This window comes from Theropithecus gelada, chromosome 1, assembly GCF_003255815.1.
Source record: "Theropithecus gelada isolate Dixy chromosome 1, Tgel_1.0, whole genome shotgun sequence".
Classification (NCBI taxonomy): Eukaryota; Metazoa; Chordata; class Mammalia; order Primates; family Cercopithecidae; genus Theropithecus; species Theropithecus gelada.
In genome coordinates, this window is record NC_037668.1 from 109,682,275 (window position 1) to 109,689,080 (window position 6,806).

A 6,806-nucleotide genomic window follows, 5' to 3' on the forward strand; every position below is an offset into this window, starting at 1 on the left:
CAGCCTCAGCCTCCCGAGTAGCTGGGATTACAGGCCACCACGCCTGGCTAATATTTGTATTTTTAGTAGAGACGTGGTTTTACCATGTTGCTCAGACTGGTCTCAAACTCCTGAGCTCAAAGTGATCCGCCTGCCTCGGCCTCCCAAAGTGCTCAGATTATAGGCATAAGCCACTGCGCCCAGCCAAAGCATTCTTTATTTAATGTTAACAAGTGAGGTCTTTATATTTTCTTCACCTATTCATTTTTTTAAACTGCTTCTTCTGACCATCAAACTAGTTCACAGTAGGTACAAAACTGAGGGTGAGAAGCAAGAGAAAAGAAATATAAAATTAAATATGAAACTACAAAATTTTAGTAATACAAATTTCAGTTATACAGTTTTTTTCTATATCATCATAAGGAAGTACTACTCAATATAAAAAGGCTATTGTAGCTATTAGATGGAAGTAGGCTACACCGAAATCAACCACAAGTCACTTGAAGCAGTGTAAGAAAAGATTATGTAACACCTATATATCAATAAAGCAAAACTGGATAACTTGTGAGTCTGATGAACTGGGGAAAAACGCTCACTTACATATTAACATATATTTATGTTTTATATATTACATATCTTTTATATGTTAACATAAATAAATAAATATCCATGGAGTCTAAGGGGTTATCAATTATGTAAACCTACTGCCACTGATCTGATAACAGCTTTTCAGAAAATGAACTATATAAAATTTAAACAATTTTCTTTCTTTCTTTTTTTTTTTTTTAAAAAGAGCCGGGGTCTTGCTATGTTGCCCAGGCTGGTCTCAACCTCTTGGACACAAGTGATCCTCCTGCCTCAGCCTCTCAAAGTGCTGGGATTATGGGTGTGAGCCATTGCACCCGGCCAGATTTAAACAATTTATTTTTGCTAAATGACAACAGCATACATTTATCTGTATAATTACATGTCACTCTCATCTTTGAATTACAACCAAAATTTAACTCAAAACCTCTTTTAATATACTTGGAGTCACTTTTGAGGCTGTATGATGGTATCAAAGAGATAACCACACTGCTTTTAGTTCATTCACTTTCAATTATATATCTCAGTTAATACTACTTTAGTTATATATCAGAACAACAGAGCCAAATTAATCTTGAAGAAAGAAATTTATTGGCTTTTGTAAGTTAAAAATATGCAGGTAGGCCTGGCATAGTGGCTCACGCTTGTAATGGCAGCAATTTGGGAGGCTGAGATGGGATGATCTCTTGAGTCCAGGAGTTCAGGACCAGCCTGGGCAACATGGCAAAACCCAGCTCCTACCAAAAAAATACAAAAATTGCTTCTGTGTGGTCACGCCAAGCCAGCACCTGGGCCTGGAACTGGGCCGCAGCCCCTCAGCTTTGCCCACCGCCTCCCGACCATGGACCCCCGCAAAGTGAACGAGCTTCAGGCCCTTGTGAAAATACATAAGCAGGATTTGAGCATTCTGCACGCCGAGGAAATGCGCTTCCTGAGGAAGGGGGTGGAGAGCATGGGGGTAAAGTACCACCTGCTACTCAGAAATCTAAATCAGAAGAAAATACCAAGTGGAAAAAAAACCTGACAGTAAGAAGGTGCAGGAAGACTTAAAGACAGACAAACCATCAAGTGAGGAAAGTGATCTAGAAATTGATAATGAATGTGTGATTAAACCAGACACTGATGCCCCTCAAGAAATGGGAGATGAAAATGCAGAGGTAACAGAGGAGATGAGATCAGGCAAATGATAAGAAAGTGGCTGCTATTGAAGCCCTAAATGATGGTGAACTACAGAAAGCCATTGACTTATTCACAAATACCATCAAGCTGAATTTGCACTTGGCCATTTTGTATGCCAAGAGGGTCAGCGTCTTTGTCAAATTAAAGAAGCCAAATGCTGCCATCGAGACTGTGACACAGGCATTGAAATAAATCCTGATTCAGCTCAGCCTTACAAATGGCAAGTGAAAGCACACAGACTCCTAGGCCACTGGGAAGATGCACCCATGATCTTGCCCTTGCCTGTAAATTGTTTTACGATGAAGATACTAGTACGATGCTGAAAGAAATTCAACCTAGGGCACAGGAAATTGCAGAAGAAAGTATGAGCGAAACGTGAAGAGCCAGAGAACAAAGAACAGAAAGAGTTAAGACGGCTCGAGAAGAGCGTGAGAGAGCCCGGGAGGAGGAAGCCAGACCACAGTAAGAAGCTCAGGATGGCTCTTTTCCAGGTGGCTTTCCTGGGGGAATGCCTGGTAATTTTCCCGGAGGAATGTCTGGAAGGACCCAAATGCCTGGACTCAATGAAATTCTTAGTGATCCAGAGGTTCTTGCAGACACACAGGATCCAGAAGTTATGGTGGCCTTCCAGGATGTGGCTCAGAACCCAGCAAATACATCAAAATACCAGAGAAACCCAAAGGTTATGAATCTTATCAGTAAATTGTCAGCCAATTGGAGGTCAAGCATAATGCCCTTCTGATAAACAAAGCCCCTGCTGAAGGAAAAGCAACCTATATTACCTTATGGATGTCGCAATAATACAAACCAGTGTACCTCTGACCTTCTCATCAAGAGAGCTGGGGAGCTTTGAAGATAATCCCTACCCTTCTCCTCCAAATGCAGCGTTTTACAGTGATTTGCCATTAGGGTATTCATTCAGATAATATTTTCCTACTAGGAATTAATCCCTACCTCTCTCCCCCAAATGCAACTGAAGCATTTTACGGTGATTTGCCATTAGGGTATTCGTTCAGATAATGTTTTCCTACTAGGAATTACAAACTTTAAACACTTTTTAAACCTTAAAAATATTTAAAACAAATTTAAAGGGTCTGTTAATTCTTATATTTTTCTTTACTAATCACTTTGGACTTTTTTCCTTTGAGTTATTGGGAAGGGAAGATATTTATGTATGGAAGATTATTGCTCTAATTTGAGTGAAACAAAAGTTTATTAGTGCGAGGCAAACAACTCATTTGAGAATAAACTTTGTGTTGGATATGTGGTTCCTGAAGCATTTTTGCTTGTCTTTTTAAATGCTTTATCCTTTTCTTTAAATACTTGTTTCAATAAAACTAACTAGGACCACTAGTATTTCAGTAGGACCTGGGTAGGGACTGGAAGTACTTGGCAGGGCAGTGGCAATCTTGCTGTACTTTAAATAGCATGCATCCTTGGGCAGATTGCCCTTAAATCTTACCCAGTGGTGAAGGGATTTTTCTTGTAATGCTGCAGCAGAATTGGAGTACTTAGTTCTGTTCTTGTCCAGTATATCTAATAAATGTTTCATATTATTTCCACATAGGGAAAATAAGGGAATATTTATCTTTTTGTATTTCTATGCTTAAAATTCTCTTTCCTAGTCAAAAAATGCCCAGCTCTGTGTCTGCTTTCTGCTTGTTACATTTTTCTCCCTTACTTTTCTTGGGCTAAAGACAGGCTTTTTCCACCAGCATCATCACTGCTATCATCATTAACAGCATAATTATACAAGCATATTTAATGCTGAGTTTAATTTAATATGTAATACATAGAGTAATTGTAGGGTAATACCCACAACAACTGTAGTTTCTTACTTGGCCATGAGAATGCTTATTTAAGTGTTAGACTTCCACTCTGGCGAAATCTTGTCATATCAAAAGACATTGGAAAGAGGGACTCCCTTTGTTGTTAGGTCTTCTACTTAGAAAATACCTATTGGAGTCAGAGTTTATCTTGTAGTATTCATCTTTGTATTTTGTAGATAATAAGGTTTGAATTACATTGATATGCACAAAGGGGAACCAATTTTTTTGATCCAATGTGAATTATAAATGAGATAATCCAGTTATTCATTGTAGAGTTGTTGAGACTATAAAAGACTCATTGTCTTTGTATTCAGCTCTTCCTTAAATAGTGTAACCATACCCCCAGCTCTGCTTGCTTTCTTTCCCTCCCCTCCAATGATAAAGAAAATGATAAATTTTCTGTTGTGCATTCAATTCTTATTTTAAATAAGACTAAGTATAAACATTGTACCTGATATTGCTACCTTTCTACCAATGTTTCAATTTAAAGTGCTAGTGCTTAAAAACATTTTCATTGGATAAGACCTTCTGTACTTTGCTTATTTGAAGAATCAGTGGTAGGAGCAGTGAAGTAAATTCTATGGAGTACATTTCTAAAATAGCACATTTCTGGAATCATATATAAGTTTATTCAGGTTCCTACCCTTTGCTGTACACAAGCAGACAGAAATGCATCTGTTCCATAGATGAGAAAAAGCTATTATGCTGATGGAGCATGCTTTTAAAATCCTTTAAAAATACTCACCATATAAACTTGCATTTGACGCCAGGCGCGGTGGCTCATACTTGTAATCCCAGCACTTTGGGAGGCTGAAGCGGGCAGATCACAAGGTCAGGAGTTGGAGACCAGCCTGGCCAACATAGTGACTATTGGTATATTTCTCATCATAATTCAAACAGCCAAGTATGAGATGACCCATTTCCCTAAATTCTCCCGCAGAGGTGGGAGAATCTCTTGAACCTGGGAGGCGGAGGTTGCAGTGAGCAGAGATCACTCCACTGCACTCCAGCCTGGGCGACAGAGACAGACCATGTCTCAAAAAAAATAAATAAATAAAAAGAAATTAAATAAATTTTTTTTAAAAAACAAAAAAACAAAACAATCCGCAGGTAGTCTTTAGGCACTGTTGGTTCATGATCTCAGAAAGAATCTCAATGACCTGGTTTCTCTCTGTTTGTAGGAATTTTCTCTTCCATACAGTGTCCATTCTCAGCAGGGTTGTCCCTTGGGGAAACTGCAGCAGCTCCATCTCCTTGCCCCTCTTTTATTCCAAAAGTCATGAGAACTTCTCTCTTACAACCCTTACAGAAATCCTCAGCCTGGCTCTTACCTACCCGAATTGGGTCATACATCCTTCCCTGGACTCATCCCTGTGGCCAGTCACATGGGATTAATACTGGGTTACTGAAACCCCTGGGCATGGTCAAAGAAAACTTTGTGTGATGATGGAAATGTTCTATAATCTACTATGTCTTGTACAGTAACAACTAGTCATGTGTGGCTATTGATTACTCAAAATGTGCTTAATGCAACTGAGGAACTAAAATTTAGACTTTCTTTTAAGTCTTTTAAATTTAAACTAAATAGCCACTACTGTATTGGACAGCACTAGAGTTGAGAGTGTGGGTCAAACCTACTTAAATTACATGGATTGAGGAGTCATTCCCCAAAGAAAAGGTTTGGGGAGGAGGAGGTCCTATTTTACCAGAAATGGGAAATATAGATGCCAAGGGGTAAAAGTAACACATGTTCACTACACGTACTCTAAAACTTCAACTTTTTATTAACACCTGTTTGACTGATAGTTTCATTTTACATTATACAGTGCACATCGTATTACCTACAGTTTTTCTAATGCTTTGTTTTTACTTCATTAGAATGCATACAGTAGGAACTTTGGACAGATAACTGTTCAGGCCTGAATAAGAATCCATCCTAAGCTATCGTTAGGGATTCACTGCTTTTAATTGAATTCTCTTTTATGTACACTGTGTTCATCTTTCAGAAGATATTTTAAATGACATACATGGAACCAAGTTTATATTAAATTTCATGCGGCATTTTTAATACAGGTAACTGAATGACAAAGTGGTAATCAGTTTATAGATATTGCTGATGTCAAACATGTACAGTTACAATTGCACTACAATGTTCTCTTTTGACTGAAGTATGCAAATTTTCTCTTTGATGCTGACTTATTCATTGATTCAACCAACCTTCCAAGACAGACAGGGTTCTTGCCCTCATTGAGCTTCTAATTCTCAATTTTGTGAAAATATGAGATACCATCCATGTTAGACTTGAAACAAAATAGACCAAATTAATACTGGTTTATTGCAAAAAATTTAGAAATATGAAGACATAATTAGTGGAAAATAAAAAGTATCTATAATCCCATCACACAGAAACAACTACCATTAATGTTTTAGTACATATTTCTTTAAAAAGTATATGTATATGAGTACTTACAGTCATTTGTATAAGGATGAGAACCTGCTATAGATAATCCTTTAAAACTTAATTTTTTTTTTTTTAAGATGGAGTCTTGCTCCATCACCAGGTTGGAGTGCAGTGGCGTGATCTCAGCTCACTGTAACCTCCGACTCCCTGGTTCAAGCGATTCTTCTGCCTCAGCCTCCCAAGTAGCTGGGATTATAGGCATGCACCACCACGCCCAGCTAATTTTTGTATTTTTAGTAGAGATGGGGTTTCACCATGTTGGCCAGGATGGTCTTGATCTCCTGACCTCATGATCTGTCCGCCTCGGCCTCCAAAGTACTGAGATTGCAGGCATGAGCCACTGCTCCTGGCTGAAAACTTAATTTTTACATAATCACATGGACTTTAAAAACATCGTGTTTAATGGCTGCATAGCATTCCATTATGTGAATAAAATATATATCTCTCTCTCTAAAAAGTACAACTCTTAGGTAAAAAGTATATGAACATTTTTTAACATTTTAAAGATTTTGGAAATTACAAGTTCCATGTAGGCAAAGGTTTTTGTCTGTTTCGTTTACTGCTAAATACCAGTGTGTAGGACAATGTCTAACACCTAGAGTATATTTAATAAATATTTGTTCAATGAGCAAGTGACTATTGGTATATTTCTCATCATAATTCAAACAGCCAAGTATGAGATGACCCATTTCCCTAAATTCTCATCAACTTTGGGATTTACATTTTTTTCTTTTCAGTTTTTTCTTTTTTTTTTTTTTTTTTTTTTTTTTTTT

General features: G+C 37.7%; 1 pseudogene; it reads left to right on the top strand.

Annotated features, from left to right (window-relative positions):
* The first annotated feature begins 1,405 nt into the window (after positions 1 to 1,405).
* LOC112628344 lies at positions 1,406 to 2,485 on the top strand (annotated as a pseudogene).
* The last annotated feature ends 4,321 nt before the right edge of the window (positions 2,486 to 6,806 follow it).